Source organism: Diceros bicornis, chromosome 21 (assembly GCF_020826845.1).
Source record: "Diceros bicornis minor isolate mBicDic1 chromosome 21, mDicBic1.mat.cur, whole genome shotgun sequence".
Taxonomy (NCBI): domain Eukaryota; kingdom Metazoa; phylum Chordata; class Mammalia; order Perissodactyla; family Rhinocerotidae; genus Diceros; species Diceros bicornis.
Window position 1 is genome coordinate 38,111,240 of NC_080760.1, and position 13,322 is coordinate 38,124,561.

The 13,322-nt window shown below is 39.2% G+C and overlaps 1 long non-coding RNA gene across 3 annotated transcripts in view; it reads right to left on the bottom strand.

Moving 5' to 3' along the window:
* Positions 1-3,047: 3,047 nt before the first annotated feature.
* LOC131419588 (uncharacterized) overlaps positions 3,048-13,322 on the bottom strand; it is a 48,361-nt gene continuing 38,086 nt past the window's right edge. Inside the window, exons 4-5 of one of the 3 annotated variants that reach the window (XR_009223287.1) lie at positions 4,897-5,089; positions 3,048-3,511 (exon numbers count right to left, since the gene is read on the bottom strand). This is a non-coding gene — a long non-coding RNA (uncharacterized LOC131419588). Of the gene's footprint in view, positions 5,090-13,322 lie in introns of all 3 variants that reach the window. The other 2 variants (XR_009223286.1, XR_009223285.1) reach the window with 2 other exon arrangements.

A 13,322-nucleotide genomic window follows, 5' to 3' on the forward strand; every position in this document is an offset into this window, starting at 1 on the left:
ATAGAATCTCAGTTTTGCAAGATGAAAAAGTTCCAGAGATCTGTTGTACAACAATGTATACGTGGTTAACATTACTGCACTGTACACTTAAAAGTGGCCATGATGGTAAATTTTATGTTATATGTTTTCTACCACAATAGAAAAAAAAAAGCAGTGGCAGTGGTAGAGGCTACTGTGCTGACTTCCTACTTCTGGATTGAACTTCTGAGTGTCCATTCTCTAGGTTCCGGTGTGAAGGGAGGTTGTGGCAGCCGAGCATGAGAGGCAGTGCAGCTCCAGCTGCAGTCTTGGAAGTGCTCCTCTGGGGCAATGGTTCTCACACTTTAATGTGGTATACGCAAGTCACTGGGAGATTTTATTAAAATCAGATTCTGGGTTTGTTAGTCTGGGATGGGGCCTGAGATAAACAACTCCCAGAGGATTCAATGCTGCTGGTCCTCAGACTACACCATGAGTATCAAGGCTCTAAGATCAGTTCTGTATGGTGCTGGAAGCCTAGAACCTGTTTTTGTGACCCTTTCAATTATTTTACAAGCATTTGATTACCTGTATTAAATTCTTTCCTACTTGGAGTACCCAAGGGTTTCTATTTCCTGATTGAATCTTGAATGAACCCTGGACAGTAGTTCAGCTGGCCCATTTAACACATATTACTGAGAATCTGCTGTATACCAAACTATTCTAGGAGCTAATGCCAGAGTGGTAAACAAGACGAGGAAAGATATGTGTTTTCATGAAGTTTACATAATATCTGTGAGAGACAGTCAAAAATAAATAAAAATATCAGGTAGTGAAAAGTGCTCTTGGACAAAAAGTTGATAGACTGACCAGCGACACAGGTTTAATCAATCTCTTAGTCTGCATTAGTCTGATGCACACATGTAATGATGCCTGGCTCTCAGACAAAGAACAAAGTAAGGCTATTGTGATTTGCATTCTGGGAATGCCAGTCTCCCACATGCATAAAAAGCCCAAGCTTGGGAAATCAGTACAGAACAGCCAGGTAGGTGTCTCCTTCACCCTGAAGGTGTTGGTCAGAGGGAGTAAGTCCTAGGAAACTTGTCCTAAACAGCCAGGCAACCCGATAGCTCACAGGGCTTTGAAGTTTGGTGAAACCTTTACAGTTGTGGAGAACAGGCAGCCTAACAATAATGTCAACGTGAAAGAAGGGTGAAAAGATAGAAGGGAAAGAAGGAGGGAAGAAGAGTTTGAAAAAGAATCAAGATTCACAAGTGAGTAAAGAGAAGAAAATGGTTGTTTGCAAGTCATGAAGCTCCACCTACTGATCAGAGAAAGTCTTGCGTTAAGTGTTTATAGAATCTTCTCTTCCAGGAGATAGAAAAATGACGCAAAGTAAATTGGATTTGATGTCAGGGTCCCTATATTTCACTCCTAAGTGTGTGACCTCAGGCAAGCCACAACTTCTATGAGCCTTGGTAGTAGTACCAGTGTAGCCATACCTCCTAGAAAGGATTTCAGTAGTATTAGTTGAAGTGGCAACCTATGACAAATGAGAGGGCTCACTAGGATTTACATGCCATTTATTCTCCTGTTATTTGCAATTCTAAGGTGATACTTTTCTAGGCACCATTGGCCCCAGAAGGGCCTGCCCCTGAGGTAAATGGTCAGTCTTGTACTCTGAGCAGCCAAGTCAGGCTCCAATCCACATTGTTCTCGTTCCCTTCCACCTAAAGTCCTACTGAAGTTATAGTTATGGCACAGTGTAGCACTTAAGATTTGTTTTGTAGTTTGAAGAGGATTATGGTTAACGTCTATTCACTGATTATATTCCATCTTGTTTCATGAGGATTTCAAGACTGCTTAAAAAGCCATATATAATAAATGAAATTATAAATGTAAAATTAATATAACATGAACATGGAAGGAAAACTAGGAATAGGAATATTAGAGTCAGGAATGATAGTAAAAATTAATATCATCATTACCCTCCTGCTTTTGGTTCCAAGCTTTGACTGTCAAATGCATGGCCTACCATTTTCCAAAATGGGAAACCTGTCCATGAAATGAGAATGAAACAATTACCTACTAGAAAGAGCCACACTCTTCCATCTAAGATCAGACATGAAAACCTTGCTAGAATGGGCACTGCAAGAAATAATGATCCGTATCCTTAAGAGACACCTAATGGAAGTTCTTTTTTAAATCTTCAGTGTAGCCTGATGTATCATGCTTAAATTAATTCAATAAAATCAATTCTGAGATGATGGTGGGGTGGGGACAATATTTTCATGTGTATTGAGATTATTATCACAATCAACTGAAATTCTTTTTTTTTTTTCTTTTTTTTTTGGTGGGGGTGTGAGGAGGATTCTCCCTGAGCTAACATCTGCGCCAGTCTTCCTCTATTTTGTATATGGGTCACTGCCACAGCATGGACACTGATGAGTGATGTAGGTCCACACCCGGAAACCAAACCCAGGCCGCTGAAGCAGAGCGTGCTGAACTTAACCATGGGGTCAGCCCCTTGAAATTCTTTTTAAGGTCATATCATGGTACTTAGTGGGAAAAAGAAGAGTTCTGCAGTGAGAGTTCTGGATTTAAATACCAAATTTTACGGGCCCTGTGACAGGCAGTTTCTAAAAGGGCCCCCAGTGACCCCCACCTCCTGCTATCCATGCCCTTGTATAATCCCCTCCCCTTGATTGTGAGCTGTACCCAATGATTTGTTTCTAATGAACAGAATACAACAAAGGTGACGGGATGTCACTTCTGAGATTAGGTTACACATGGCTCACCTTCATCTTGCTAACACAATCTCTCTTTCTCTGATTCTCTTGCCCACTTGCTCTAATGAAGCAAGCTGCCATCTTGTAAACTGCCCTGGGGGAAGGCCCCAGTGGCAAAGAACTGAGGGCTACCTCCAACCAACAGCCAGTGAGGTACTGAAGCCCTTAATCCAACAACCCTTGAGGAACGGAATCCTGCCAACAACCATGTGAGTGAGTTTAGAAATGGATCTTCCGTTTTAGATGACTGCAGTCTAGCCAGCATCTTCATTACACCTGAGAAACTAAATTACAGGTGAGAAACTAAATCAGATGACCCAGTTAAGCTGCATTCGGATCCCTGACTCACAGAAACTATGACCTAAGTGTACATTGTTTTAAGCTGCTAATATTTTTATGCAGCAATAAATGACAAATACAGGTCCTTTACTCCAGTGGAGCACATGGCCATATCCCAGATCTGTCCTAGATCTCATTGACTCCTAACAAGGACAAGATAATTACAGACAAAACAGTAATAACAATAATAATGGGAAAACAAAAAAGTATAGCAAAGCTAATCTGGAATCCTCTTGATTTTAGCTGGTGTCTACAGCAGTAAAGAAAGCTCTGTGGTTAGGTTGAGAGGCTCTGACCTTGCATTCATAGGAGTCTCCCAACTGGACTACTGGGATTTGGCCTTCATTCCATTCCCACGTGGTCTTCCAGCTATTCTTCAGAGCTGCCTGGCAAAGTCATTATAATGTAGCTCTAGCACCACAGGCCTAAGAAAATAGTGTTGCCATTAGCCTGTCAAATGCACAGAATTCCAGATATTAATAAATCAATCCTCAGGGCCAATCTATAGCACAATGTTAGACGTGAAAAGTTTTCCATTGAGAAGTTTCATGCACTTCAGTAATAAACAAGGTGTCCCTACCACTGTTTCTTTCTCTTCCCCTCTGTGAGGCCTGCAATGATGCATCTGTGTCTTTTTCTGGTGATTCATTTCTACCCTATCCCACCCACACAAGTCCTTAACACACATACACATACACTATTGAAATTTTACTTGTGGGCAAATAATCAATAGGAACAAAGCTGAATTAGCCAAATTGACATTGCTTGTGACTAAAACCAGATTTAAATTGTTCTCCTATCAGAAAGAGAGAGTTACAGTCCTTGCCCCTTCTCAAAGGTCCCATAACCCTCTGTGCCATCTTGATCTCTAAGCAATGTCCTGGCAAGTATATCATTTCCCAGGCCCTGATGGCAGCAGCACACTGCATGGAAGAGAGATGGGTCAAGTTTCATCACATAAAGAAAATTAGGTGGTGAAATGAAGAATATAGCATGAACTGAAGCTTAAAAGATGCAGGTTAAATGTTCACCAGCCCAGACCACAAATGAGACGTGAACAGAGATGACCCCAGCTGTGCCTGCATCAGTGCTGCTGGAAATCACGTGGCTGAGTCTACATTCTCCAGCTCAGCAGCTGGCTTCCTTTGAGAAGACTTGTATCCCTTTCAAACTAGCTGGGCATGGATTTAATTCTTTATTAAAATAAGGGCAAAAATGACTCAATTTTTACTTAGTTATAATTTCCAAATTATATGCAGGATTGTAGATATTCATATTTGTGATTCTATAGCTCACCAATATATAGTTTTTTAGTTGTTTGACCAAACCCTCTCTGCATTCTAACAGCACTGTAAAGTCTGTATTCCAATTTCATTGAGGAGGGAAATCAAGGAAAGAGAAGTAGTGTGGTATGACAGTATAAGCACTAAGCTTGAAGCCTGAGATCTGGCTTGGCCACCCACTAGCTGTGTGATATTGGCAGGTCACTTAACCTTTCCGTCTCTCTAAAATTGCAGATAAATACTGGCCTTATATTTGTAAGGATCCCATGTAAAGATCTGTAGAGACTTTAATGTGAATCCAAGTGTAATATGTCCCTTACTATAATTAATAACCATAGTTCACAAAGTGAGTAAGTGGCAGAGTCAAGAATGGTCTCTGAACTCCTTGCTACTCAAAGCGTGGTCTATGGACCAACAGCATCAGCATCCTCAGGAAGCTTGTTAGAAACTTGAATCTCAGTCCCCAGCCCAAAACAGCTGAATCAGAATGTGCATTTTAACAAAATCTCCAGGTGATTCCTATGTACCTGAAAGTTGTGAAGCGCAGCCATTACTTCAATCTGATTTTATCATTCTTTCCAAGGAGATTTCCATGAATCATCCAAACAATATAGACCAATAGAGTTCATTCTTGAATCTTCCCCCATCTCCTTCTCCAGTGGGAAAGGGTTCAGGGTAGATACTGGTTTACTTGAGGGTGTGGGGGGAGTTGACAATCATCTAAAATAGCACAACCTTATTTTTTTTTTTTTTTCATTTTAATAGAGCCTCTTTTTTTTTTTTTTCATTTTTATTGATATTTTAATGGTTTCTAACATTGTGAAATTTTGGGTTGTACATTTTTGTTTGTCCATCACCCCATATATGACTCCCTTCACCCCTTGTGCCCACCCCCCCACCCCCCCTTCCCGGGTAACCACAGTCCAGTTTTCTCTGTCCATGTGTTGGTTTATATTCCACATATGAGTGAGATCATACAGTGTTTGTCTTTCTCTTTCTGGCTTATTTCACTTAACATAATACGCTCCAGGCCCATCTATGTTGTTGCAAATGGGACGATTTTGTCTTTTTTTATGGCTGAGTAGTATTCCATTGTATATATATACCACATTTTCTTAATCCAATCGTCAGTCGAGGGACACTTAGGATGCTTCCACTTCTTGGCTATGGTGAATAATGCTGCAATGAACATAGGGGTGCATAAGCCTCTTTGGATTGTTGATTTCAGGCGCGTTGGATAGATTCCCAGTAGTGGGATGGCTGGATCATAGGGCATCTCTATTTTTAATTCTTTGAGGAATCTCCATACCGTTTTCCATAGAGGCTGCACCAATTTGCATTCCCACCAGCTGTGTATGAGGGTTCCTGTTTCTCCACATCCTCTCCAACATTTGTTGTTTTTTGTCTTGGTGATTATAGCCATTCTAACGGGCGTGAGGTGGTATCTTAGTGTTGTTTTGATTTGCATTTCCCTGATGATTAGTGATGTTGAGCATCTTTTCATGTGCCTATTGGCCATCTGTATATCTTCCTTGGAGAAGTGTCTGTTCATTTCCTCTGCCCATTTTTTGATCGGGTTGTTTGTTTTTTTGTTGTTCAATTGTGTGAGTTCTTTATATATTATGGAGATCAACCCCTTGTCAGATGTATGTTTTGCAAATATTCTCTCCCAGCTGGTTGGTTGTTTGTTCATCTTGATTCTGGTTTCATTTGTCTTATAAAAGCTCTTTAGTCTGATAAAGTCCCACTTGTTTATTTTTTCTTTAGTTTCCCTAGTCTGGGTAGGCATGTCATCCGAAAAGATTCCTTTAAACCCAATGTCAAATAGTGTGTTGCCTATATTTTCTTCTATGAGTTTTATAGTTTCAGGTCTCACCTTCAGGTCTTTGATCCATTTTGAGTTAATTTTTGTGAATGGCGATAGCACATGGTCCACTTTCATTCTTTTGCATGTGGATGTCCAGTTTTCCCAACACCATTTATTGAAGAGACTTTCCTTTCTCCATTGCATGTCCTTAGCACCTTTGTCGAAAATTAGCTGTCCGTATATGTGTGGTTTTATTTCTGGGCTTTCAATTCTGTTCCATTGATCTGTGTGTCTGTTTTTGTACCAGTACCATGCTGTTTTGATTACTATTGCTTTGTAGTATGTTTTGAAGTCAGGAATTGTGATGCCTCCTGCTTTGTTCTTTTTCTTTAGGATTTCTTTAGCTATTCGGGGTCTTTTCTTGCCCCATATAAATTTTAGTATTCTTTTTTCTATTTCTGTGAAGAATGTCATTGGGATTCTGATTGGGATTGCATTGAATCTGTAGATTGCTTTAGGTAATATAGACATTTTAACTATGTTTATTCTTCCAATCCACGTGCATGGGATATCTTTCCATTTCTTTATGTCATCATAGATTTCCCTCAATAATGTCTTGTAGTTCTCATTGTATAGGTCCTTCACCTCCTTGGTAAGATTTATTCCTAGGTATTTTATTCTTTTTGATGCAATTGTAAATGGTATTATCTTTTTGAGCTCTCTTTCTGTTAGTTCATTATTAGCATATAGAAATGCAACTGATTTTTGTAGATTGATTTTGTACCCTGCAACTTTGCTGTAGTTGTTGATTGTTTCTAACAGTTTTCCAACAGATTCTTTAGGGTTTTCTATATATACAATCATGTCATCTGCAACTAGTGAGAGTTTCACTTCTTCGTTACCTATTTGGATTCCTTTTATTCCTTTTTCTTGCCTAATTGCTCTGGCCAAAACCTCCAGTACTATGTTGAACAGGAGTGGTGAAAGTGGGCAGCCCTGCCTCGTTCCTGTTCTCAGAGGAATGGCTTTCAGTCTTTCCCCGTTGAGTATGATGTTAGCTGTGGGTTTGTCATATATGGCCTTTATTATGTTGAGGTACTTTCCTTCTATTCCCATTTTATTGAGAGTTTTTATCATAAATGGATGTTGTATCTTGTCAAATGCCTTCTCTGCGTCTATTGAGACGATCATGTGGTTTTTATTCTTTGTTTTGTTGATGTGATGTATCACGTTGATTGATTTGCGGATGTTGAACCATCCCTGCGTCTCTGGTATAAATCCCACTTGATCATGGTGTATGATCTTTTTAATATATTGTTGTATTCGGTTTGCCAATATTTTGTTGAGGATTTTTGCATCAATGTTCATCAGCGATATTGGCCTGTAATTTTCTTTCTTTGTATTGTCTTTGTCTGGTTTTGGTATCAGGGTGATGTTGGCCTCATAGAATGATTCAGGAAGTGTTCCATCTTCCTCTATTTTTTGGAATAGTTTGAGGAGGATGGGTATTAAATCTTCTTTGAATGTTTGGTAAAATTCACTGGAGAAGCCGTCTGGTCCTGGACTTTTATTTTTTGGGAGGTTTTTGATTACTATTTCAATCTCTTTACTTGTGATTGGTCTATTCAGATTCTCCATTTCTTCTTGGTTCAATTTTGGGAGGTTGTATAAGTCTAAGAATTTATCCATTTCTTCTAGATTGTCCAATTTGTTGGCATATAATTTCTCATAGTATTCTCTTATAATCCTCTGTATTTCCATGGTATCCGTTGTAATTTCTCCTCTTTCATTTCTAATTTTATTTACTTGAGCCTTTTCTCTTTTTTTCTTAGTCAGCCTGGCTAAGGGTTTGTCTATTTTGTTTATCTTCTCGAAGAACCAACTCTTTGTTTCATTAATCCTTTCTACTGTTTTTTTGGTCTCAATATCATTTATTTCTGCTCTGATTTTTATTATTTCTCTCCTTCTGCTGGCTTTGGGCTTTGTTTGTTCTTCTTTTTCTAGTTCTGTTAGGTGTAATTTAAGGTTGCCTATTAGGGCTTTTTCTTGTTTGTTAAGGTGGGCTTGTATCGCTATGAGTTTCCCTCTCAGGACCGCTTTTGCTGCGTCCCATATGGTTTGATATGGCATGTTATCATTTTCGTTTGTTTCCAGATAGTTTTTGATTTCTCCTTTAATTTCATCAATGATCCATTGGTTGTTCAGTAGCATGTTGTTTAATCTCCACATTTTTGTCACTTTCCCAGTTTTTTTTTCCTGGTTCATTTCCAGTTTCATAGCCTTATGGTCTGAAAAGATGCTTGTTATGATTTCAATCTTCTTAAATTTATTGAGGCTTGCTTTGTTTCCCAACATATGGTCTATCCTAGAGAATGTTCCATGCGCGCTTGAGAAGAAAGTGTAGTCAGCTGTTTTTGGGTGGAGTGCTCTGTATATGTCTACTAGGTCCATCTCGTCCAGTTTTTCATTTAAGTCTAATATTTCTTTATTAACTTTTTGTCTGGATGATCTATCCATTGCTGTAAGTGGGGTGTTAAGATCCCCTACTATTATTGTGTTGTTGTTGATTTCTCCTTTTAGGTTTGTTAATAGTTGTTTTATGTACATTGGTGCTCCTATGTTGGGTGCATATATATTTATAAGTGATATGTCTTCTTGATGGAGTGTCCCTTTTATCATTATATATTTCCCTTCTTTGTCTTTCTTAACCTGTTTTATCTTGAAGTCTACTTTGTCTGATATGAGTATGGCAACACCTGCTTTCTTTTGTTTGCCATTAGCTTGGAGTATTGTCTTCCATCCTTTCACTCTGAGCCTGTGCTTGTCTTTAGTGCTAAGATGTGTTTCCTGAAGGCAGCATATTGTTGGGTCTTGCTTTTTAATCCATCCTGCCACTCTGTATCTTTTGATTGGAGAGTTCAATCCATTTACATTTAGGGTCATTATTGAAATATGAGGGTTGAATGTTGCTGTTTTGTCACTTATTTTCTGGTTCTTTTGCATTTCCTTTGTTTCTTGTCCCATTTGTTTTGGACTGCCAATTCAGTTTGGTTGTTCTGTCTTATGATTCTTCTAGTTTTCTCTTTGTTTATCATATGTGGTTTTAATTTGATTATTTGTTTAGTGGTTACCTTGAGGTTTGGGCGAAAAATCTTCTGTATGAGATAGTCCATTATCTGATAGCCTCCTATTTCCTTATACTAAGTCAATTCAGTCACTTTCCTCTTCCCCTTCTAAGTTACTCTTGTTATACCTTATTCTATCTTGTGTTGTGGCTGTGTGTTTACAGTGATGAGGTTAAATTTATTTTTTGGTGAGTTTCTTCCTTTGATCTTTGAGTTTAGTATTTAAGTGGTTGCTAACCTATTCCGGTAAAGATCTACTATTTCTCTGATTTTGTCTACCTACTTTTCTCCTTACTCCAAGCTTTGTGTTCCCTTTCTCTTCTTGTTTTCAGGCCTGAGGGCCTTCTTGAGTATTTCTTGTAGTGGCGGTCTCGTGGCCATGAACTCCCTTAGCTTTTGTTTATCTGGGAGAGTAACTATTTCTCCATCATATTTGAAGGATATTTTTGCTGGATAGAGTATTCTTGGCTGAAAGTTTTTGTCTTTTAGTATTTTGAATATATCATTCCAGTCTCTTCTAGCCTGAAAAGTTTCTGTTGAGAAATCCGCTGAGAGCCTGATGGGAGTTCCTTTGTACGTTATTTTTTGTTTTTGTCTAGCTGCCCTTAATATTGTTTCTTTGTCGTTGACCCTGGCTAGCCTTACCACTAGGTGTCGTGGTGAAGGCCTTTGTCTGTTAATATATATAGGAGTCCTGTTGGCTTCGCTTACTGGTATTTCCTGCCCCCTCCCCAGATTTGGGAAATTTTCAGCTATTATTTCCTTGAATAGGCTCTCTGTTCCTCTTTCCCTCTCCTCTCCCTCAGGAATACCTATAATTCTTATGTTACATTTTCTAATAGAGTCCGATATTTCTCGGAGTCTTTCTTCATTTCTTTTTAGTCTTAGTTCTCTCTCTTCTTCCATCTGGAGTATATCTGTATTCCTATCCTCTAAAGTACTAATTCTTTCCTCCATATTGTCAGCTCTGTTCTTTAAAGATTCCAGATTCTCCTTTATCTCCTCCATTGTGTTCTTCATCTCCATCAGCCCTGATAGGTTTTTCTTTATGATTTCAATCTCTTTTGTGAAGAAACTCCTAATCTCATTTAATTGTTTGTCTGTGTTGTCTCGTATTTCATTGAGTGTTTTTATGATAGCTATTTTGAAATCTCTGTCATTTAGTTTATGGATTTCTGTGTCTTCGGGGTTGATTTCTGGGTGCTTGTCATTTTGTTTCTGGTCTGGTGATTTCATATATTTTTGCATTGTGGTTCCTGTGTTGGTTTTGATTTTCCTCATCCTGGAAGTCTCTGGTTGCAATTTCCACCTGCCGCCACTGTGTGGTGGTAGAGGGCTGTGTAGTCTAAGCCCCCTGCGCTCTGCCCCAGTTTTTCTGCTGCGATCCGCAGTTTTGTTTTGTTTTGTTTTGTTTCTTTTCCCCACTGCGATCCACGGGTCCAGTCCAGTTTATTCAGGTCTGCCTCGGACCGCTAGATCTGGTCGAGCTGCAGACTCCGGGTTGCGGGGAGGGGGGAGCTCTCTCTTTTGCCCTCTGGGTCCCTGACGTGGGAGGCTTCTCGTTTGCCCCTCTTTATCCGCTCTCTGGGTTGCTCAGATGTTGATGGTAGCCCTGTGGCTCCTCTGAGCCCTCTGTGCGGGAGTTTCCCACTGGCTGAGAGAGCCCGAAGAGCTACAGTTTCCCGCCGAGGGCCGCCCCTCCCCCCTCTCTGGGAGCCGCGCGGACCGGATCGCTGATCTGATGGGGAGGGAGCGGAGTTCTCCTTACCTCTCCCCACTTCCTCCGGGGGCCCAGCACGTTCCGCTCTCAGATGTGCGGCAGTGTGGATCCCTCCGCTCCAGCTTTTGACTGTCTGGGATTCCGTTGTTGGTCTGTGGCTGTTACTTTTGTTGTATTTTGTGGGGGAAGAATTCACGGGAAAGCTCACTCCGCCATGATGCTGACGTCACTCTCTCCACAACCTTATTTTTTAATAGCTATTATTATTTTGAATTATAAACATAATGCATGTGGAAAATATTTTAAAAATGGAGAAAGCATTTAGAAAAAAAACTTATAATTTCCCACTTATTCAGTTAACATTTAGATGTCTTTCTTTCACACACATACCTCACATGACATAATTCTTAAAACAGAACTGGCTTTATACCATTCACACTACTTTTGTAAACAATTGTTTCAATTAATATTATATGATGAATATTTCCAGTCATCTTCAAAATATAACTCTTGTTGCATGGTGCTACACCATAAGCTTATACCAAGTACATACTTTTGATTTAAGAGAAATATGCATGTATTCTCCACAAAACTGAGACATTATTTAAGCGTTATCATATTCTCCCCAAGTTGAGCACAATGCCTAGCACATAGTAGGTGCCCTCAGTAACACTTCTGGTACTGAAGACAGAATGTCTTTAAATTTATAAATATTGAATCAAATTTTCCCTAACAAAGAGTCATGTTAACACAGATCTTCAATCAGCCTCTAAAGAGTGATTTCAAAATGATTCATCCATTAATAGACTATATTTTTCTTTTGATGCAGGTTTCCTGTTTTAAGAAGGTTTGGGAATATTGTGGTAATTTCCAGGGAATTTCTGATTTGGTATAAATTCAATGCAAAGAAATGCTCTGAGGCAGTATCACAAGCAGCAGTGGTATCATTGTAATTGAGCAGTTTCTAGGAACAGTTCATCAGAGGAGTCTGCTAATTGCTCTGTCCCAATTTCAGTCGTATCTTGTCCCTAGCAATGTCCTTCATTTCATTATTTCAGGAAAACTCGTCTCTTTGTGCCATCTAGTGTTAAAGAATCTGTTTCATATCATAATGCTCTTTCAACGGCAAAGAGTAAAAAATGAAATGAGTATCAGAAGCCAAGCTCTGACTACTGTGCCTGTATCTAGAGAAAGGCATCTCAACCTCGGCACTATTGACATAATTCTTTATTATGGCTGTCTTCTGCACTGTAGGATGTTTAGCAGCATCCCTGGCCTCTACCCACTATATACCAGTAGCAAACCCCTCTCCTCACAATATAGCAACACAAAATGTCTCCAGACATTGTCAAACGTCCCCTGGGGGGCAGAATCACCCCCTTGGTTAAGAACTACTGATCTATACATACCTACTAGGATGGCTATAATAAAAAATAAAAATAAATTTTTAAAAAATGGAAAATAGCTATTGGCGAGGATGTGGAGAAATTGGAACCCTCATGCATTGCTGGTAGGAATTTAAAATGGTGCAGCTGTTGCAGAAAACAGTTTGACAGCTTCTCAAAAAGTTAAATGTAGAACTACTATATGACCCAGCAATTCTACTTCTGTATATGCAAAAGAATTAAAAAGTAGGGACTCTGATATCTGTATACAATGTTCATAGCAACATTATTCACAATAGCTAAAGAGTGGAAACAACACAGGTGTCCATCAGCAGATGAATAGATAACCAAATGTGGCATATTTTCCATCATAAAAAGGAATGAAATTTTGATACGTGCTATAACATGGATGGATCTTGAAAATATTATGCTTAATGAAATAAGCCAGAAGGACAGATATTGTAGATGCCACTTGTGTGAGGTACCTAGCTAAGGCAAATTCAGGGACAGAAAGCAGAGGACAGGCTACTAGGGACTAGGGGGAAAGGGGTGAGGGGAGTTATTGTTTAACGAGTACAGAATTTACATTTCGGATGGTGAAAATGTTTAGGATATAATAGCGGTGATAGGCAGGTACACGGAATTGAGAATATATTTAACACCACTGATTTATACACTTACAAATAGTTAAAATTATAAACATTCTGTTATGTATATTTTACCACAATAAAAAACAAACTTTTAAAAAGAGGACTACTGACCTTGAGTGGTCATTTACTCTAATTCAGGGGAATTAGAAAATCAGCCAAAAATATAAATTTCTGTTCACTCTTAAGTGTGCGTAGCTTTCTGAGAGGACTTATGCATTTATCTATTTACTGTTAGAAGATGGGATAGGAAGGACAAAAACTCTCAC